This window comes from Scyliorhinus canicula, chromosome 1, assembly GCF_902713615.1.
Source record: "Scyliorhinus canicula chromosome 1, sScyCan1.1, whole genome shotgun sequence".
NCBI lineage: Eukaryota > Metazoa > Chordata > Chondrichthyes > Carcharhiniformes > Scyliorhinidae > Scyliorhinus > Scyliorhinus canicula.
In genome coordinates this window covers 149136734-149160179 of record NC_052146.1, presented here as the reverse complement: position 1 = coordinate 149160179, position 23446 = coordinate 149136734, and positions in this window count along the sequence as shown.

The following is a 23446-nucleotide window of genomic DNA, read 5'->3' as shown; positions in this document are numbered from 1 at the left end:
CCCTATCGCTGTGTGTGTAGGAGGTGAAACCGAATAGTGTAAAGATACTGTGGAGGGCTTTTATGATGGTGGCTGCGGTCATGTCGGGGCAGGGGATAGCGAATGGGAACCTGGAGTACTCGTCAATCACGTTCGGGAAGTACGTGTTGCGGTTGGTGGATGGGAGGGGCCCTTTGAAGTCCATACTGAGGCGTTCAAAGGGACGGGAAGCCTTTACACGGTGCGCTTTCTTTGGCTTGTAGAGGTGCGGCTTGCACTCCGCGCAGATTTGGCAGTTCCTGGTGGCGGTCCTGACCTCCTCGATGGAGTAGGGCAGGTTGCAGGTCTTCATAAAATGGAAGAATCAAGTGACCCCCGGGGGGCAGAGGTCTTCCTGGAGGGCAAGAAGTCGGTCTACTTGTGCATTGGCATATGTGCCGCGGGATAGGGCATCAGGAGGCTCGTTTAGCTTCCCGGGATGATACAAGATCTCATAGTTGTAGGTGTAGAGCTCCATTCTCCACCGTAAGATCTTATCGTTCTTTATCTTGCCCCGCTGTTCATTATCGAACATGAAAGCAACCGATCGTTGGTCAATGAGGAGCGTCAATCTCCATCCAGCCAGGTAATGCCTCCAGTGCCGCACAGCTTCTACTATGGCTTGGGCCTCCTTTTCAATGGAAGAATGACAGATTTCTGAAGCATGGAGGGCACGTGAGAAGAAGGCCACGGGCCTGCCCACTTGGTTGAGGGTGACCGCCAGAGCTACGTCGGACGCGTTGCTCTCGACTTTGAATGGAAGGGATTCGTCAATTGCGTGTATTGTGGCCTTTGCGATGTCCGCTTTTATGCGGCTGAAGGCCTGGCGACCTGTGCCGACAGGGGAAAAACCGTGGATTGGATTAGTGAGCGGGCCTTGTCCGCATAATTGGGAACCCACTGGGCGTAATATGAAAAAAATCCCAGGCGGCGTTTCAGGGCCTTGGAGCAGTGGGGGAGGGGAAACTCCATCAGGGGGCGCATGTGTTCGGGATCTGGGCCTATAACTCCATCATGGACTACATAGCCGAGGATGGCTAGACGGTCGGTGCTGAACACGCATTTGTCCTTGTTGTAGGTAAGATTAAGGATTTTGGAGGAATTTTCGGAGGTTGGTGTTGTGTTTCTGCTGGTCGTGGCCGCAGATGGGACATTGTCGAGGTACGGGAACGTGGCCCACAAACCGTACCGGTCAACCATTCGGTCCATCCCCCGTTGGAAGACTGAGACTCCATTTGCGACACCGAAGGGAACCCTCAGGAAGTGGTCGAGCCGCCCAGCTGCTTCGAATGCAGTGTATTTGCGATCGTCCAGGCGGATGGGGAACTGGTGGTAGGCGGATTTGAGGTCCACCGTGGAAAAGACCTTGTATTGTGCAATCTGATTGACCAAATCAGATATGCGGGGGAGAGGTTACGCATCGAGCTGCGTATACCTGTTGATGCTCTAACTATAATCAATGACCATCCTGTACTTCTCCCCGGTCTTTACAACTACTACTTAAGCTCTCCAGGGGCTGTTGCTGGCCTCGATAATACCTTCCTTCAGTAACCGCTGGACTTCCGACCTAATGAAGGTCCGGTCCTGGGCACTGTACCGCCTGCTCCTAGTGGCGACGGGTTTGCAATCTGGAGTGAGGTTCGCAAAAAGGGAAGGCGGGTCGACCTTGAGGGTCACGAGACTGCAGACAGCAGCGGGGGCGGGGGGGGGGGGGTATAGGGCTGCCGAATTTAAAGGTTAAGCTCTGGAGGTTGCATTGGAAGTCTAACCCTAGGAGCTTGGCAGCGCAGAGGTGAGGAAGGACATAGAGTCGGAAATTTTTTAATTCCCTTCCCTGGACTGTGAGGTTAGCTACGCAGAATATCTACAGAGTGAGATCCGGAGGCCAGGGAGATTCTTTGGTTAACTGGGTGTATGGGAAGAGAACAGCGCCTTACCGTGTTGGGATGTATGAAGCTCTCTGTACTCCCGGAGTCGATCAGGCAGGATGTTTTGTGTCCATTGACGAGCACGGTCGTCATCGCGGTCGAGAGCGTTCGGGGCCGAGACTGGTCCAGGGTCACCGAGGCGAGGCGTGGTAAAAGTTGAAGATTTTCCTCGGGCGGTGTGTGGTCATCGAATCGGGGTCCTGAGACTCCAGCCAAGATGGCGGCGCCCACTGGTCGCACATGGCTGAGGGTGTGCATGATGGTGGCGCCCACGCATCGCACGTGGTCCCTGGGGAACAAGATGGTGGCACCCGGGGCCCGCACGTGGCTCAGGAAAACGAAGATGGCGGCGCCCGCTGCCCACACGTGGCCCGTGGAGAGAGTTATGGTGGCGGCCCCGGTTCGCCCCCGGAGACGGCGGCGACCGCCCGGGCCTGGCATACCGCCATGAAATGGCCCTTTTTGCCGCACCCTTTGCAGGTAGAGGAGCGGGCCGGGCAGTGCTGCCGGGGGTGCTTGACTTGCCCGCAAAAATAACTACAGGGCCCCCCGGGATTGCCTGGTAGCCATGCAGCACAAGCTTGTGGGGGGATGGGGGATGTATCGGGGTCGGCCGCAGGCAGGTTCCACGCTGCCCAAGGGGCTGCCGCGCGGTTGGGGATGTACGCACGGGCGTTTCGGGAGGCCACATCCGGGGAGCTAGCAAGGGCCCGTGCCTCCTTGAGGCCTAGTGTCTCTTTCTCCAGCAGCCACTGACGGATTTGGGAGGACAGCATACCTGCAACGAATGCGTCCCGGATTAAAAGTTCTGTGTGGTCGCTGGCTGAAACGTGCGGGCAGTCACAGTTTCTACCTAGTACCAGAAGTGCACGGTAAAATTCATCCAGCGATTCCCCCGGGATTTGTCGCCTCGTCGCTAGCAGATGTCGGGCGTAAACCTGGTTTACTGGGTGAATGTGGTGACCTTTCAACAGAGCCATCGCGGCCTTGAAATTGTCCGCATCCTTGATGAGGGTGTAGATCTCTGGGCTCACCCTCGAGTGGAGAACTTGCATCTTCTGGTCCTCCATGGGTGTACCTGTTGAAGCACGCCAGCCAGTGTTAGAAGATCGTCGCTGAGTTTGTGGCGTGGGGCCTAAGTTGCAAACGCTCCGGCTTGATTCGGAGCTCCATTCTTTAAAATCTAGTCCAATAAATTGATGCTCGATCAATGACTCCCGAAGCAAGATTGGATGACAATTGAAGGCTTTATTGGACTAGATGTTTCCCCCAGCAGCACAGGTACAGAATGCAGCAGCTGGGGAGACACAGACTCTTATACTCCGCCTTACTGGGCAGAACCAGCAGGCAGGCTTCACCAATGATATTGTTGTCTCAGGTACCCCCCACACCAATGGTCTTACAGCATCAACCTGGGTACCGTAATACCCCTAATACCGACTGCCACAAACAGCTCCACAGCAATTGATCTTATTCAAGCCAGGAGAATGGCAGCTTGAAGACCAGCTGCCAGATTTTCGGAGGGGGCCCACACTCAATTGCTGGATGTCATGGAGCAGTGGTTGGCTACAATTTACCCACAGGTTGGCAGAAGGCCCTCCAGCAAGAACACCAATCCTTCCTGGGAGACAATGGCAGCACTGGTCAGTGCCAGCAGCCTGACCAAATGGACAGAGGATCAATGTAGTAAAAAAAATGAATGACTTGCTATGATCTGCAACGGTAAGTGCCCCCCATCTCTCCTTGGCACACCATCCTTCCGTCAACCCCTGGAATGTCACCAGGACCCGGATTCCCATCCCTCCCAGTCTCATCCTCAAACAGCTCCCCCTCTCGGCACTCCTCATCAGAACGTCTCCCTGCTTAGCGCAGTGCCTATACAGTGTCATCGGCCTCTAACCCACCGGGCGTCTGGCTCACAATATCCCCTTTTGTGTCCCTGCAGAAGATAGCTCACAACTGCAGAGAGAGAGAGAGAGAGAGAGAAGACAGGTGGTGGTGAAGGAATGGTGAGGTGGTGGTGAGGGAGAGGTTGGTTGGTGAGGGGGTGATGTGGGAGTCGTGCCACACATGCCACAGGAACACCATAAATCAGCGGAGACTTACTTGGATGCCCGATGCCGACCGCTGATTGAAAGCTTCTATGCTTGATGCATGAGTTTTCACCCATATCCTTGACTTTTGAAATGAGGACATTAAAAATGAGGATATTGTTAAGGGTTAACACATGAAGGCCATTTAGTTTGATGAACATGAGTCTGAAGAATCTTAGAGGGCACATTTACTCTCTAAATCAGGGATAGGCAAGACCCAGAGGCACTGTTCTTACTCAGGTTGCAACATCCCGAGATCTCATTGCTGTCAGGCCTTTACACCTAGGACTCCTGGACATCCACTAAATTAATTTTGAATGCTCATCCAGCCCCCTAGGCCAACTTCCTTCAGTCTCATCACACCCTTCCCCACTTCATGAGCCCTGCTTCCACAGAAGCCGCCTACCCCCCTGTGTAGTATGACTACGGAGATCATATTACCTTAGAACCAAGCTGCCATTGGTACAGCAGTCCCGCTGCCCATTGGCCCAGGCAAGTCATGTGCCTCTCTGCCAATTGGCTGTGGCTAGTCATGTGACTCCCTGCCGATTGGCCGAGAGGATGGTAGCTCCACCTACAAGGCGGGGTATAAAAGCTCATACCAGCTGGCAGTCGGCCTTTCCTTGTACGACCACTGCCCAGCTCACATCTAGCTTATTAAAGCCTGATATTTGGATCCTCTCTACGACTCGTGTCCGATTGATGGTACATCACCCCCCTGCAACTAGCAGCTGAGTAACTCAGCACTCTTTTTCATTCCCTAACAACACAGCCTGCTGACTGACTCTGTGGTATAAAAACATTAAAAAGTACTCAGCTTACAGGCTTCAAGATAACTAACACCAACCACGACCCCCATCCCAGAGGCACCCCCATTGCTGAACACCTTGAAACCCCCAACTGTTGACGTGGCCAGCGTGAATTGTCCCTTGTACACCCTGGTGTAAGGTGGAAAGTAGCAGGGGATGGGGGCTCACTTCCTTCCTCCCTCCAGAGGTAATGGTGCCTGGTTCCCTTTTAAAGAAAAAAACAGAGACAATTTGCACCTACGTGGCTTCACATAGGTGGATGGGAAGATTCGATAAGGTCTAAAGATTTAACTTGAAACTCGCGAACTCGATTAAAATGCATTCAAATTCATTCAAATCAGGTTCTTACCCTTTCTGGGCGTGAACCTGATTGTGACATCGGGGAGGGCCCAGGAAGCTTGTGATTGGTTAACTCGCCAGCGTAAATCCCGTTTTTGACTTCTCGCAATATTTAGCGGCTATTACGGGATTTGTGTCCGTGGCTAACTGACCCGCAAAATCAAGGTTGGAAAAGGGAAAAGTAGCAGAGGAACCTGTTGCATATGGGTCTTGTCAGGGATTCAGCAAGAAGCATGCTGAGTATTTCTATAAAGCATGAAATATTTAGCTCTAGATTGAAGTAGGACTGGAGAGCTATATTTGGACTGTTCACTCCTGACTGATCACTTCAATAAACGCATTCCACTTTTCTAATTATACTCCAATAATTATACAACAGTGCCGAAAAAGCCTATTCCAATTCTGTGATGGAACCATTACATTTCTAACTAATACAAATAGCTATTATTTTCACGCAAATGAGTGTTGCATTTTTGTCAAGCTCACCGATTCATTCCGGTCTTGCTGTTGTCACTACAGCTTATTCTGAAGTTAAGCCACTCGATTGGAAATAATATTATTCAACATGAGCTGTGGCACGTATAGTGGAAACTAATTTGGAAATTCAGGGTTGGTTTTCAAAATGCAGCTTATGTTTTTTTTTTTGACAACTCTTTTCTAATGAATGAATCCTAATTTCAAAATGGATTAAAGACTGAATTGATTCATGAATTATGCAATGTCTGGAAGTTCATTTGTGGAAGACTGAGCTAATTTTTCTATTCACAGATTTCATAATGTAAATTCTAAATTAATTAACCTTCTGCCTTATATATTTTAAAAAGAAAGATAATCTTAAAATGGGTGAACGTGAAATTGAAGACCGAATTCTTGGCATAACATGCTGGCGCATGGGGGAGGCAGTGCTGTAGTGATATTGCCACTGGGCTAGTAATCCAGAGATCCAGGGTAATGCTCTGGGGATGGGATCAGATTGCCATGGCAAATGGTGAAATATGAATGTAGAAAAAAATCCTGCAATTAAGTCTAACGATGACAACATTATCGATTGTCGTAAAGACCCATCTGATTCACTAATGTCCTTTGGAGAAACCTGGTCTGGACTACACGTGACTCCAGATCCACAGAAATGTGGTTGACTCTTGAACGATCTCCGTTCAAGGGCAATTAATGCTCTAGCGATGCTCACATCCAATCGATAAAAATAAATCATGATTGCTGATCTCCAGGGCTTCATGTCGGTGCACTTGGAGAAACTTGCTCTCATTTCCTGATAGTCAAGCAGTCATTTGAATGTAGTCCTTTCCTCAATTCTTTTCCTGTTGTATCTTTGTCTATTGTTGCCATCCCATTTCAAAGCAACCTCTCTGCAGTTGTTTAACATTGTGTTATTGGGATTATAGTCGATGGTGCCATTGCATGTGGGAAGTGTGCCCCTTATCATGTTCTGACCTATATTATGAAATCATTTTTCAGATTCCTTTTGACTCAGAGAAGTAAAATATTGTTTCACTGTAATAGCCTGCACGGAGTACATGGGGCTGGCTTGATTGCTTTCTCTATGTGGTTCGAGGAGTATGAGCATCCTCACTAACTACAGGACTATTACCGTGTGTGTATAAGATTGAACAGATAGGAATAGACCGACAGAGAGAGAGCACCCGGTAAAGTCTGACCGGGCCCCTTTGTACCTAATAAGTGCTATAAATAAACATCTTCTCAATGTTACTCTTCTGACTCATTTTCTCCTATATTAAACTAACCAATTTCCCCTTTCATCGGTAGATTGCATTTATTTGAGGAAATTACGTAGTTTCCTGAAGAATTGGGTGGCACTGAGATGTCAAGTTCAATATTTTTAAAACTGAGAATTGTGATCTAATTCATCCTAAACTAAAAAAAGCACAGCCACGATCGACTCGAATGAGGACAGTCTCATAGCGCACATGATTGGCCAGGTGTTTCCCGGTGCTCGGAGCTATCTAACCCCCATCCAGGTAAATCAGGGCCTCCGTGGGGAACTCCCCGACGAGGCCGCCCTCAGCCCTGTTTTATGCACTGAGGAGCTCCGCAGCCCAATCTCTCAAGCCTCTGACACAACCCCCAAACAACCCCCACCCTCCACAAGCCCCAATGTACTATAAAGGGTACCTGGGCACCATCCCCACACCTGCACAGGGAAGCCCCTCAGGCCGATCACCGCCATGCAACAAAATGCCAGTTTAGGAACCTCGCAGTGTCCCTGACAGCTGGCAGTGCCATGTGGCCACCTTGGCAGTACCCAGTGGAGGGTGCCTCCAATCACGTGGGAGACGCCATGAGTGCCTTTCCATCTGGTCCTCGTTTGTGGAGACAGGTACTGAATGGCGCTCGTCTGAGATCTCCAAGGTGAGGGAGTTAGGTCCCACGCCTTGTTTTGATTTCGGGAACGCATATTAGAGTGAGACTAGCTGTCTCACTCTAAAATGCAGAGTTGCCAGAAAATGATTCCGCTCACAATCGGCAGGATTCACATTGCGACTTCTCGTGAGATCAAATTAAATCTCATGAGGTGTGGTGAGTCGGGTAGATTCCGGAAGTGGGATCTCCCAGCATCTACCGGTTGCTTTGCGCTGCCTTTCGGGTGAAAAACAATCGGTAGATCCCATCGATATCTTTTTCATTTCAACATTAAAAATAAGTTTCATCCAGGTTGTAGCTGAATCCATTCCATTTTTACCCCTCTTCAGCTCTGAAGAAGAGGCATATGGACGCAAAACATGAATTTTGTTTCTCTCTCCATGGATGCTGTCAGACCTGCTGTTTTTTTTCCGGCATTTTAAGTTTTTATTTTTTGACTGAATTTGTGTTGATGATACAAACTGCTTAGAAATTCAATGCAAATTGCAAATCTCATAGAGGGGAAAGAAAAACCTCTGGATGTGAGAAACACAAACGTAATGGGCAGCACAGTAGCACAGTGATTAGCACGGTTGCTTCATAGCGCCAGCGTCCCAGGTTCGATTCCAGGCTTCGGTCACTGTCTGTGCGGAGTCTGCATGTTCTCCCCGTGACTGCGTGGGTTTCCTCCGGGTGCTCCGGTTTGCTCCAAAAGTCCAAAGATGTGCAGGTTAGATGGATTGGCCATGATAAATTGCTCTTCGTGTCCAAAAATGTTAGGTGGGGTTACTGGGTTACGGGGATAGAGTGGCGGTGTGGGGCTTAAGGGGGGTGCTCTTTCCAAGGGCCAGAACAGACCCGATGGACTGAATGGCCTCCTTCGGTACTGTAAATTCTATGTTCTATGTTCTTAATAGGAATTACCCTCAGATATGAGAGTAAGTCATGTTGTTATGTCTGGGATCTTTGCATGTCTCAGGGTTAGAACTTATATAGTTGTTGCTTTTTAAAGTGCCCAATTCTTCTTTTTTCCAATTAAGGGGCTACTTAGCGTGACCAATCCACCCACCTTGCACATCTTTGGGTTGTGGGGGTGAGACCCACGCAGACATGGGGAGAATGTTCAAACTCCACACAGTGACCCGGGGCCGGGATCGAATCCAGGTTCTCGGCACCGTGAGACAGCAGTGCTAACCACTGCACCACCGTACCTCCCCTCATATAGTTATTGCCGATTCTGAGCCCTGAAGATCAAAAAGGAATAAAACAAATGTTTAGCTAGCTGTGTACTGATGAAATAGACTTAATGGGGAAGGGGGGCAGGATATTTGGAATGTTTAGGCTTCTGAAGCATTTATTCTTATTTGGTCCACAATTCTTATCTTCATGAATCTGAAGGGATCAGGCACGCACATACTGTCACCTTGAGGATCTGTGTGTTTCTACCTCACAATCATATCAGAATGAGAAGATCTCGGTATTGCAAAAAAGGACTTACATTTGCATGATAACTAAATGTGTCTGATAAAAATGTCTCAAAGTATTTCACTTGCAATGATTTATTTTGAAGAGCAGTGATTGTCATTATGCGGTATAGATGAGAAAGGAGGCTAAGGGCATAAACACCATGCCCTGATGTACACACAGAAACTGGAGGAAAGCTTTTGTATAATCACCAAAAGTACAAAAGGACCAATCTGCCATGCATTCAAAAATGCATCTGAGCACAGCTGTTAAGCCGGGAATTTCTTATACTTTCTTAGTTGGCCTGGAAAATTAGTGGTAAGCCTTCTTGGAGCACTGCAATCCATGTGGTAGGTACTCCAACAGGATTGTTAGGTAGACTGTTCCCAGAGTAGGGTTTTACAGCCCCACCATGGTGGGGACAGCGCTGTAAAATGCGGCAAACCGTTCCGAAGTCTGTTGGCTTTAGTGGGACTGCATAATCCTGTCAGCGGAATCGGCTGTAAAGGTCTGCTCCAGGATTTTGAGGCAGAATCAAAGAAGGATTGTTGGTGCTTATTCACGGCAAGATAATAGGTTGGATTTGCCGGCAGCGGGACCCTCCGATTTGCCGACAGCACACTCGCACTCGCGGAATTCCTGATGGCATGGGGGTGCCCATAATGGGAAACCCTATTGACCGACTGCCGGGTGGAGAATCCAGCTGCCAGCGGGGGCACGCCGCACCAGAAAACTGGTGCAGCAGGACGGAGAACCCTGCCAATGTGTGACCTGGTGGAGAATTTGGAGGCGATGCCATTGTTGTGCAATTGCCGTCCATGTTCTTCCAGGTGTCAAAGTTCAAGGGCTTGGTCGGTGCTGCTGAAGAAGCCTTGGCACCTTGTTGCAGTGCCTCCTGCTGGTGGAAGGAGTACATGTATAAGGTGGTCAATGGGCTTCTTATCAAACGGGTTGTGTTGGCTTGGATAGAGTCAAACTTCTTTAGAGTTATTGCAGCCAAACCCATCCAGGAAAATTGAGAGAATTACATACCACTCCTTACTTAGGCTTTGTTGGTGATGGAATGGCTTTGGGGAGTCAAGAGGTGAACTAGCTTCCATAGAATACTCTGATTCCGACCAGCTCTTTTCGTTGTGACCTTTAATGTGGGTGTTCCAACTGAGCTTCCAATTGGTAAAATATGAGCCTCAAGCTGTTGAAGGTGGAGAATGATAATGACGCTTCATTGTATTCAACAAATACATGGAGATGGATTCTCCATCGGCGGGATCCTCCGTTTCGTCGGCTGTGCATTCTTGCCTGAGGATTTCCAGATGGCATGGGGGTGCCTACAATGGGAAACGTGATTGACCAGCCAGCAGGATGGAGGATCCCGTTGCTGGCAGGGGCGCGCCGCACCAGAAAACAGGTGCAGCAGGACGGAAAATCCCGCCATGTACTATGAATCTAAGAAACAGGAGTATGAATGAATAGGCCATTGAGTCTGCTCTGCTATTCAATAAGATCATGGATAATCTGATTGTGGCTTTAATGCCACTTTGCTCCACCCTTGACATCCGTGTAGATCAACAATCTGCCCAACTGTCCAATATATTCAATAACTCAGCTTCCGCTGCTCTCTACGGAGGAGAATTCCAAAATCTAAAAACTCTCTGAGAGAAGAAATTCCTTTTCATCTACCTCTTGAAAGTTAAGTTGCTTATTTTGAAACTATGCCACCTAATTCTAGATTTCCCTGTGAGTGGAAAACAGCCTCTCAACATCTACCCTGCGAAGTCTGCTTAGAATCTTATTAGCTGGATTCTCCATTCCTGAGACGATCGCTGGATTCTCCGATTTTGAGGCTATGTTCGGAGCATGTGTCCAGTATTATGACCAGGCTTTCCCTGCAGATATGAACGAAGAAGTTCTGGGTCCGTGGTCGCGCATGTGCATGGTGGTGACCTCAGCGGTCGCGCCATAAAACATGGCACCGGCCGCGCACGGACCCGGCCTGCCAGATAATGCCCCCCTGGTAAGCCCTCATGCCGCCCCTGGACCATCCACTACCAGTCCCCCCATCCCCCGCTGAAGCCCCCTGGCCAGAAGAGTGGCTCCCTCCCAACTGTGGCGGTGCTGGACACAGTCCGCAGCTGCCTCGCGAGGTTGATGAAACCTCAGACCACAAGTAATCCACGCCGTTGGGAAGTCAGCCCTTCGGTGCGGAACATGGGGGAGGGCCTTGAAGTGATGTCCTGATGCTGTCCTGTGGCGTACTCAATGATGACGTGTTTTTGAGAAGCTGGAGCATTCGAAAAACGGTTCCGCCCCCCGATTTCGGCATGAAAATGGACTCTCCAGCCAATCGCCAAATGTGATTTTGGCATCAGCAATCAGAGAATCCCGCCCTAAGTGTTGATGCCGGGGCAGGATTTGTGGACTTCCACAACAGCAAAACTGGTGCTGAACCTGGAGAGATTCAGCGCCCTAAGTGTTGATGCCGGGGCAGGATTTGTGGACTTCCACAACAGCAAAACTGGTGCTGAACCTGGAGAGATTCAGCGACTGTTAAGGGGCTAGCACCAATGCCACATGGAACACAATTGATTCCAATGAGAAAGGGTGCTGGATTTGCCAGATTTGTGATTGACACTCAAGGGGCCAACAAGCTGCAGCCGTAAATGCACACTTCACTCCCCACACACAGCATCACAGCCAGCAAGATGACGCTGGTTGAGCTGGAGCCTGCCTATACGGGTCAGCTAGGACCAGAGGACACCTAGCAGGGGGAAGTGGCCTGGGGGAAAACCCATATTACCTGTGGCCCTACGTTCACAGTGGGCAGTCAGCAGCATGTGCAGCTGCATAGCTGCGTTGTAAGCTGTGGCAATGGTATTCTGTTCCCACCCTGACTCCACAGCCTACATCCTGGCCACCCCCCACTAATCCCCCAGACCCTGGCAGAAGCAGCCCCCTCCCCCCCCCCCCCCCCCCCCCCCCGGCCTGTAGCCCAACTGTCAGCAAATTATGGCAATTTTGGACACTTTCCATACCCTTCTTTCTCCCTCATCAGCCACAATGCCATTTTCACAACTTTTAAAATCCAAGTGAACCTTGCCATTGGGAATTCGGCCCATTGGAGGCAGAGAATCATGGTGGCCTTGGAGAATACTGGGTCAGGTCACCAATGATATGCCAATGGTATTTACTGTACGTGCGTTCTGGAACGCGTTGATGCCACTGTCGAGGTGATGGAGAATTGCGATTTGATGTGAAATCGGTGCCTGTCACAATTTCATTATTGGAACCGATTCTATGCTCAACCGCGTTTCTCGATTCCAGCGTCGGCTGACTAAGAATCCCGCCATATATATTTCAATAAGATAATAAGATCATTTCTTATTCCTCTTAACTCCAATGAGTACAGGCCCAACCTGTTGGCAGAGGAAATGTTAATGAATATGTAAATGAGATCATGATGATATTAATGATGTAACTGTGACATCATCACTTATATAAACAAGAGGCTCCAGAGAGGTCAGAACAGAACAATCCGACCTTTACTCTGGAAAATGTACTTACTCTGGAGTCTTTGTGAAAAGATCAGAATGAAAGGTTTGAAATTAAACCATATTGCTTATCTCAAGTCTGTCAAAGGGAGGGAAAGTCTTAATCAAGGTTCGGTAAGCCAAGAAAAGATGGGGCAGAATTCTCCATTTGGTATACTATGTTCTCACGCTGTAGCTGAAACACACCTGATTTGTGCTCACGTTGGAGAGCAAATCAAGAAGTGAGCCCAAATCCCTTGCCATGCTAATTTAGCCATGGTGGAGATTGCGATGAATTTTGAGCAGGGGCCCCAAAAGCGAGGCCCTGCAGCGAGGCCCCCCTCCTCCCCCACATGGCAATTCAGCTCTCCCAGCCAGCTGTGAGACTAATCACAATGTTATAAACTTATAGCTATGATTGACAGCTCCTGGATCTCATCAAAGACAGCTAAGTGCTTTCTCTTAGTTTCACAGCTGGGTACTTCAAAGACACTCAAGCGGGAAGGGGGGATGAATGAAACAGTGCAGAAAGCTGGGTGTGTGTGGAAGCTCTCAATCAAAGCCTAGTGAAGGAATGAAAACGGTCTCTGGTGGGGTCTTTCTAATTAGGGATGCTCTGGTGTGGACTCTCTAATTAAGGTGTCTCTGGTGGGAGCCTCTTTAATTAGGATGTCCTTGGTGCAGTCTCTCTAAGTTAGGGGTCTCTAGTGGGGGTCTCTCTAATTTGGGGTCTCTGATAGGAGTAGGGGTGGGATGGGCAGGCCTTGTATTGTTCGGGAAGCTGGCCCTCTAATCAGCTTTGGGGGTAACTTCCTTAAAAAGTTACCGCCTTGGCCTACTGTGAGGTCCAACGCGTCAGGGCCACGTTCGTCAGGACCTGCACCAATACTCGCCCACATGTTTGCCAGCCAAGGGGACTGGAGAATCACGCGGGTGCAGAGAATATGGTGCCAGTCCATTAAAATTTTGATTCCAGTACCAGCGGGGTCTGGAGCCCAAAGTGCCAAGCATTGATCTTGTTTTCTGCTGGATGTTGCATTCTCTGCCGCATCAGGAACTCTGCTCCGGGTGGTGGGCAGGGGCGAATCCAGCCCATGGTATTAGTGAAAACCTATGTAACCATAGAACCATAGATTTCAGTGACCAGATGCTTCTCTTCATAGAATCATAGAATTGCCACAGTACAGAAGGAGGCCATTTGGCCAATTGCGTCTGAACCTTCATCTGAACGAGCATCCTCCCTCGGCCCACTCCTCCACCCTATCCCCATATTACCACCTAACCTGCACATCTTTGGACACTTGGGGCTGAATTCTCTGTTCTGGGGACTTAGTCCCCACACCGGCGGGAAAAATCGCCATGAAACAGCCACTGAATCCCTCTTCCGGGGGAGGCACACAGGGTGGTTGGGGGGGGGGGGGGGGGGGGGGGGGGGGCGGGGGGGGGGTGGCTAGAAGCCAGGCAGTGTAGAGCACCCGGCTCTTGCTGCCGATACAGCTTAGAGAATTGCCAGGTCCATGGCGGCGCATGCGCACGGCGGCACCGTGCTTCATGGCGGATGCCACTCGCGGACACGTCCCGTGAAATAGTCCCCCCCTTCAGTCGGCTCGCATGCCCCGGACCGCCCACCACAGTGCCCGGCAGACCTGAATAAGTCCACCCCTGCCCGTGGGTCAGCCTTCCCCTGACTGTGGCGACACTGGATTGAGTGCACAGCCACACCGTCGGGAACTCGGCAGGTCATGGGCGGAGCATCAGGGGGCAGGCCACAGCCAATGAACAGAAGCTGTGGATACGGCATTTGGTGTACTCTGCGAGTACGCCGCTTTTCACGGGGCGAAGCATCTCAAAAGCGGTGTCATTCCCGATTTCGACGCCATCGGGGATTCTCCACCCCGTCGTCGAACGTGATTTTGGCGTCGGGGATTGGAGAATCCAGCCCTAAGGGACAATTTAACATGGCCAGTCCACTTAACCTGCCATTTACAGTAAATTTCATACCTAGATTTAATCCTCTAAAATACATCACCTCACAATTGCCAGATTAAACTCCATCTGCCATTCCTGTGCCCAATTCTCCAATCTATCCTGTTGTATCCTCTGACATTCCTCAGCACTATCAGCAACTCCGCCAATCTTGATGCCATCCGCAAACTGACTAATCAGACCACCCACATTTTCCTCATTGATATATACTACAAACAACAGAGGCCCCAGCACTGATTCCTGTGGAGCACCACGAGCTACAAATCTCCGTTCTGAAAAATACCCTTCTACTGCTACTCTCTGTCTTCTATAACCAAGCCAGTTCTGTATCCATCTCGCCAGCCCACCCAAAATCCCATGTGATTTTAGTTTTTGTACCAGTCTGCCATGTCAAATGCCTTCCTGAAGTCCATATAAACTACATGTACAGCCCTTCCCACATAAATTGTCTTTATCACCTCCTCAAAAAATTCTGTCAAGTTGGTGAGACATGACCTTCCCCGTACAAAACCATGCTGCCTGTCACTACCGAGTCCATTTACCTCAGATGTGCATGTATCCTGTCCTCATTATATTTTCCAGTAGCTTCCCCACCACTGATGTCAGGCTCACCGGCCTATAATTTGCTGGATTATCCCTGCTTTCTTTCTTAAATAAGGTAACACCATTGGCTATTCTCCAGTCCTCTGGAACCTCAGCTGTGGTCAAAGAGGATGCAAATATATCTGTTAAGGCGCCAGCCATTTCTTCCCTAGCCTCCCACAGTAACGTGGGATAGATCCCATCCGGCCCTGGAGACCTGTTTACCTTAATGCAATTTAGGACACTCAACACTTCCTCCTTTGATATATTGACGTCTCAAGAGCATTCACACACCTATGCCTGATCTCAACATCCGTCATGTCCTTCTCCCCGGTGAACATCGATACAAAGTACTCATTAAGGATTTCACCCACTTCCTGTGTTTCCACGCATACGTTCGCTCCATTGTCCGTGAGTGGGCCTATTCTTTCTCATGCTACCTTCTTGCTCCTAATATATGCATAAAAAGACTTAAGATTCTCCTTTACCATGTTTGCTAAAGAAATTTCATTGCCCCTTTTAGCGTCTTAATTCCACGTTTACGTTCCTCCCTACTTTCAGTCTACTCCTCAATCACTTCATCAGTTTTTAGATGCCTCGACCTATTGTATGCTTCCTTTTAACTTTTGACTAAGCTTACAATTTCCCTTGTCATCCATGGTTCCCAAATCCTGCCATTTCTACCCTTCATTTTTTCAGGTACATGCCCGTCCTGCACTTCAATTAACTGTCCTTTGAAAGCCTCCCACATGTCAGGCGTGGATTTGCCCTCAAATAGCCGTTCCCAATCCACATTTCCCAGTTCCTGTCTAATTTGGATGTAATTGCCCCACCCGCTGGCCACTTATCCTTATCCATGACTACTTGAAATGTTCTGGAATTATGGTCGCAAAGCCCAAAATGCTCCCCCACTGAAACATCAATCACGTGGTCTGGCTCATTCCCCAATACCAAGTCTATTATTGCCCCCTCCCTGGTTGGATTGTCAACATACTGTTACAAAAAGCCCTCTTGGATACATCTAACAAATTGCTTTCCTTCCGAACCCCTGGCTGTAAGGTATTCCCAGTCAATTTGAGGGAAATTAGTCACCCATCACAAGTACCCTGATTTTTTCACACCTTTTCAGTGTCTGACTACACAACTGCTCCTCTGTCTCTTGCGGGCTGTTGGGAAGTAAAAAGTACACTCCCAACATTGTGATTTCACCGTTCTTATTCCTGAACTCCACCCCATAATGCCTCACTACAAGATCCCTCCAATATGTCCTCCCTCAACACAGCTGATGCAACTCCCCCCCCCCCCCCCCCCCCCACCTCTTTTGTTTCCTCTTCTATCCCATATAAAACAACGATAGCCCACAATGTTAAGCTACCGGTCCTGTCCCTCCTTTAAACATGTCTCTGTAATTGCAATTACATCATTGTTCCATGCAATAATCCAGGCTCTCAGTTCATATGTCTAACCTGTTTTTGCATTGAAGCAAACGTACTCCAGACCTACAGTCCCACTGAGCCCTGCATCTTCCCTCTCCCTGGTCTCACTCTGCACTATGTTTACCCCAGTCTCACTTTTTTCCCCAGTCTCTACACTTACTGGTCCACTGTTCCAGTTCCCACTCCCCTGCCACATTTGTTTGAACCCTCCAAAACAGCACTAGCAAACCTCCCGCTGAGGATATTGGTGCCCCTCCAGTTCAGGCGCAACCTGTCCTTCTTGCACAGGTCCCACCTTCCCCAGAAGACATCCCAGTGATCCAAATATCAAAAGACCTCCTTCCTAAACCAGTTCTTTGGATAGATACATATACAACCATACTATCTCCCTGGCACATGGCATGGGGTGTATTCCTGAAATTACTACCCTAGAGGTCCTGCTTTTTAGCTCCTGGCCTAACTCCCTGAAATATCTTTGCAGGACTCTTCCCTCTTCCTGCCTATGTCATTAATACCAATGTGGACAATGACATCTGTCTGTTTACTCTCCTGTTTCAGGATGCCCTGTAGCTGTTTAGAGACATCCAGGCCCCTGGCACCAGGGAGGCAATACACCATCCATTTGTGGCCACAGAAAGGCCTGTCTGTGCATCTGACTATCGAGTCTCCTACTACTATCATTCGCTTGGACATAGCCTGACCCTGCTCTATAGCAGAACCAATTGTGGTGCCACAGGCCTGGCTGCTTCTGGTATCTTCCCCTGACAGGCTATCGCCTCCCAACAGTATCAAAAACGATAGACCTGTCTGAGACGGGAATAGCCACAGGAGACCCCTCCCATGCCTGCCTGCCTTTCCTGGCAGTCACCCATCTCCTGTTATATTTATTGAAGTAATATCTGTTACTCATTTGTTTATGCTGAAATGTTCTTAACTTGATGATGATAAAGACTCAAAGTCGTCCAGTCAAAACAAATAATTTATTGAGTAACAAATCAATTAACTTGTGAGTTTGATTCTTTAATGCTTTTAGTAGCTATTAAATTAAACAAGATAGAACTAGATTAAACTATGAATATTTATATTTGCACTCTGAGCTAACTCTACACCTCTGGTCTCTCGTCACAATACACACGAAGAGAGAGGCGGGAAAACAGATTGAGCCTGTTTGTATACCCCCTGTTAGTGTTGGGCTCTAGTGATCATTTCACTGTAATGACTATGAATTAACTCCATATGTGTATACAGATACAGAGATCACTAAACCTGTCTGAACCTGTGGTGTGTTAACCTCCCTGAGCTAGTGTCTATCATACTCTCTGCCTCCTGTGTGCTCCACAATGAGTCCAGCTGCTGCTCCAATCAAATTACGCAGTCTGTGAGGAGATGTAGCTGGTCACACTTCCCTCAGACATAGTTGTCAGGGACGATAGAAAGCTCCCTGATCTCCCACATCTGGCAGTAGTGTTGATCATAACTTCCATTCTGTCACCTTGAACTTGCAACTTCACAGACTAGAACTATTTATCTATTTCTTTGATCTCACCCAGGCAATAGTCTTGTTGGAAATGTATATTTCCTATTTCTCGATCTTTGAAGTAACTGGGAACATGCTCTAATTTTCTTCTCCTGAAAGTTGTTCTTGATTTACAAAGCTGTTGAAAATGACCAGTCCTGTCACAGAGAAAGCATTCAGCTCCCCCTGCTGGGCTGCATTCACTGTGGATTGTGTCAGATCTGGAACACCTGACTGTAAATGGAAGAATTTGCCCCCCCCCCCCGCCGAGTTCAGGTCTTCGTAGTGGACCAGCCCCATTGAGCCTCAACATTGCCTCAAAGTACACCCTGATTCTGGTGTCTCAATTCACTCTGCCCGGAGATCTGTTTGGCCTGATGTAGGGTCAGAGCCTCTTTTGCCCGTAACAAGTTGAGCAATGTAACGTCAAAGACGCTGATTGCAATAATGTGGTTTCTAATCAATTTGTGTTTTAAACCTCTGTAACCTCAAGTACTTGCTAATTGATGGAGACCATGAATGAAGGAACTGATGAACTTTGCTGGCTTTTGGGTCCTCTGATTATTGTGGCCTTTCTATTACTAAATTGTTTTTGGGACTGAAGTATTTCACAAAGCCCTCCATCACCTCTATGTTTTCTTCAATGCCTTGCTACATAAGAATATTGACAGCTATGGCTCCCACTGCATATAAAAGTGCACCCATAGAATTCTGACAGCACAGAAGGAGATAATTTGGCCCATCGAACCTGCACGTACCCTCTGAAAGTGCACTTTACCAAGGCCCACTCCCCCCGTCCTACCCCCGTAGCCCCATAACCTCACCTAGCTTACACATCCTTGGACACTAAAGGGCAATTTATCATGGCCAATCCATCTAACGTGCACATAATTGGACTGTGGGAGGAAACTGGAGCATGAGGAGGAAACCTACGCAGACACAAAGAGAATGTGCACTCAGGGTCGGAATTCAACTTGGATCCCCTGGTTAACAGTGTTAACCATGGTTTACTCTCCCCCCGCTGACTTGGTATTTATGAGGTTTTCCCTATGACCCTGAAACTGTTCAGTACATTTTGAACTTCCTCTTCCCGGGGTCACATGTTTGTCCCTGCTGTGCACCTTTCATGTGTTGGAAAGGCTGCAGAAGGGGTAATCGTTGCTCAGTGGCTTACAACAGCATGTGACCTTTGCCATCTCTCCTCACCACGATATATTTTTGTGTTGGTCCTTGTCGTTGCCAAGTCAATTTTCTTCCTCTACCTGCCATCAATTGGGTAACTGACCTGTGGCCACAATTTGCTAAACTGTGGCCTCTAGCGCTGCCACCATTCGATTACCCATGTCCTGACATCTTCTCTCTTTGAATCAGCCTTTCATTGAAAGGGCTTCACAACCCCTGCAGTTTAGTTATCGTAGAGTTCACAACCCCATTACCAGCCATTGTGGAAAGCTTCTATCCCACTGGCTCAATTTGTTTGGGCAGGATTTTCCCGCACCTGGCGGGGCGGGATGTCCCAGCGCCGAGGAATGGCGGAATCCTCCACATCTTCAGGGGCTAAGCCAGCCCAGGTGTGATTGGCGCCACGCAAACCGGCGTGGAAGGGTCTCCGCCGGCCGACGCGAGTTGGCGCATGAGCGGGAGCGCCAGCGTGTGCTGGCGTCATCCCAGCGCATGCGCAGGGGGGGTCGTTTCCGCACCGGTCATGGCGGAGGTCCACAGCAGCTGGTGCGGAGGGAAAGAGTTCCCCCAAGGCAGAGGTCCGCCCACGGATCGGTCGACCCCGTTCACGGGCCAGGCCACTGTGGGGGCACCCCAGTGCCTGATCCCCCCCCCCCATGCTCCCCCGAGGACCCCAGAGGCCGCCTGAAAAGTCAGGCGCCGCCGGTAAGTACCAGGTCTAATTCACGCCGGCGGGACCGCCCTAAAACAGGCAGCCGCTTGGCCCATTGCGGGCCGGAGAATCGCCTGGGGTGGGGGGCGCTATCAACGGCCGCTGACTGGCGCGGCGCGATTCCTGCTCCCGCCAAAACCCGGGGATCGGAGAATCCTGCCCTTTTTGTCCTCCAGGCAAATGACAAGTGGCCGCATGTGTCCAGAACATTCTGCAAGCAAGCGGAGGACAGTGTTGGAGATTAAAGTCCTTTGCGAAAGTGACTTGGATAAGGGGTGGTAGGGCAGGAATTGCATAGAATCTTTAACAGTACAGGAGGTCTATAGAAGTTGTAAAATGTACATAGCTTAACAAACAAATGTATCAGATTGAGATTATAATTGGAGGGAGATGTAGAGTAATAGGTTAATAAATATGTTAGTGAGACCATGATGATATTAATTATGTAACAGTAGTAAGTGGTCAGTCGTCAAATGACCGAGAGATTACAAGAGAGCTAGGAACAGGTGCTGTCTCCTGAATGCCATGTGCTGACTCAGGTATTTGTAAATAGTTCACAGTAATAGGTTTTAAATTCAACAATACTGACTATCTCAAGTCTGTTGAAGGGAAACAAAACCTCATCAAGTTTGGTAAGCTGAGAAAGGATAGTGTGAGTGAAAAAAATAGACCGAAACATTGCTCGCCTATTCTCATAAGACAACTCCTTCTGCCAAGGAGACAGCCTTGTGAACCTTCTGTGAACTGCCATCAATGCAAGTACATCGCTCCTTCTGGACGCAACAAGGAGGAAATGGGAGGACGACCTGGGGATGGAGATAGGGTGGGGACTCTGGAGCGAAGCACTGCATAGGGTCAACTCCACCTCCACGTGCGCAAGGCTCAGCTTGACGCAACTAAAAGTGGTACATAGAGCCCACTTAACAAGAACCCGTATGAGTAGGTTCTTCCCGGAGGTGGAAGACAGATGTGAACGGTGCCAAAGAGGCCCGGCCAACCACGCCCACATGTTCTGGTCTTGCCCCAGACTCGTGGAGTACTGGACAGCCTTCTTCGAGGTTATGTCCAAAGTGGTGGGAGTGAGGGTGGAGCCATGCCCGATAGTGGCGGTCTTCGGGGTTTCAGAACAGCCAGATCTATTCCTGGGGAGGAGGGCGGACGCCCTTGCCTTTGCCTCCCTGATCGCCCGCCGTAGAATCCTGTTTGGCTGGCGGTCAGCAGCACCGCCCAGAGCTGCGGACTGGCTGTCCGACCTCTCGGAATCTCTCCAAATGGAGAAAATCAAATTTGCCATCCGAGGGTCGGACGACGGCTTCCACAGAACGTGGGAGCCATTCATGCAACTGTTCCGGGACCTATTTGTGGCCAATGTACAAGAGGAAGAATAGTCGGGGGAAGGTAGCGGGAGGGGGGGGGGGGCTACAGGTTCGTTACGGGGGTTCGATGGCTAGCTAAGGCCCAAAACCAAACTAAATAAACATGTTGAGGGGGGGGGGGGGGGGGCGCAGTTACTACTACGAAGATGCTTACCTGTAAATATGTATGTTAATTTTTGCGTGTTTGTTTTTTTTTTTTTCCTCTCTCCTAACAATTTGTAATTTGTTCAATATAAAATATGAAAACTGAATAAAAACATTTATTAAAAAAAAAAAAATGTGGAGACCACAATTGCGCATAATACTCTCGGTGCGCTCTCACTAATGTCTTGTACCGTTGCATCAAGATTTCCTTGATTTCATACTCCATTCCCCTGGCAATGAAGGTTGATATTCCTTTGTCTTCCTAATTACTTGCTGTACCTGTATGTTATCTTTTAGTGATTCATGCATAAGGACACCAAGGTTAGTTTGTACTCTCTCAATTTAAATAATATTCTGCTTTTCTATTCCTGCCAAATGGCAATCTCAGATTTTCCCAATTTTACTCCATATGCCAAATTTTTGCCCACTCACTTAACCGACCTATATCCCTAAGCAGATTATGGATTTTCCTGGCCCTTCCCGCCAGTGGGATCTTCCAGTCCCACCCATGGCGGGACCGGCAAGCCACTCAAAATGCCGTAGAATTGGCAGGACTTGACGATCTCTCCAGCGGCCAATGACGAGCCACCTCCTCCACCGGAAACCTTGCCAGAGGGGAGGCGAGAGGGAATCCTACCCTTTGTATCCTCCTAACAACTTGCTTTCCTGTCGATAATTGTATTATCATCACATGTGGGGTGGGGTTGCAGTGGTAATGTAACTGGACAAGTAATCCAGAGGCCCAGGCTCGTGCTCTGGCGACTCGGGTTCAAAACCCACCACAACAGCTGGTGGAATTTAAATTCAATAAAAACCTGGAACTAAAAGTGCAAATCATGAAATGATTGTTACAAAGACCCATCTGGTTCACTAGTCTGCCACCCACATCTGGCCAACATGTGACTCCAGTCACAAAGCAATGTGGTTGGCTCTTAACTGCCCTCTGATAAAATCACTCAGTTCAAGGGGCAATTATGGATGAACAACAAATACTGGCCTTACCAGTGATGCCCACATCCCATGGAAAGAAATCGGCTCAAATATAATGGGCTGGATTCTTTGGCCTCACACCATGTGTTTCGCGGCAGTGGGAGGCAGCGTGCCATTCACTGGCACTGGAATTCTCTTTTCCCGCCGCTGTCACTGTGTTATGGGCCAGGGTTTAGAGAACCCAAAAGTGTATCATGGAGTTCACCTGACCCACAACTTTTAATAGATTGTGGTATGGGGAGCACACGGCCCACTCTACAAGTTTGGTACAGCAGAAATTGAAAAGTATTTTTTAAAGCAAAACAATGTTTATTCTATGAAGTTAAGTTAACCTTTTTAAAGCATACAGACATCTTAGCAACCATCAATTCAAATACAACCCCCAAAGAATTCAACACTAAGTAATCCTTAATAACTTCCCAAACAACATCCAGAAGACAAAAGAAACACCTTTTAACAGAAGCACATCAGGGACGGAATTCTCCGACCCCCTGCAGGGGGGTTCTCCGCCCGCGATGGGCCGAAGTCCCGCCGCTGACAGGCCTCTCCCACTGACGTGGTTTAAACCACCTCTGGTGCCGGCGAGCGGGCCCCAGGGTCCTGGGGCAATCGGACCCCGGGGGGGTGGCCCACGGTGGCCTGGCTCACGATCGGGGCCCACCGATCAGCGGGCGGGCCTGTGCCATGGGGGCACTCTTTTTGTTCCACCGCCGCCATGGCCTCTGGTGCATGCGCCGGTGGTGACATCGGCGGCTGCTGACGCTCCAGCGCATGCGCGTACTCACGCCGACCGGTGAAGGCCTTTTAGCCAGCCCTGATGCCGGTCGGCGTGGGGCCAAAGACCGTTGGCGCCAGTCGGCGGAGCGGGAGCCACTCCGGCGCGGGCCTAGACCCTAAAGGTACGGAGAATTCCGGATCTTTGGGGAGGCCCAACGCCGGAGTGGTTGGCACCACTCCGCTACGCC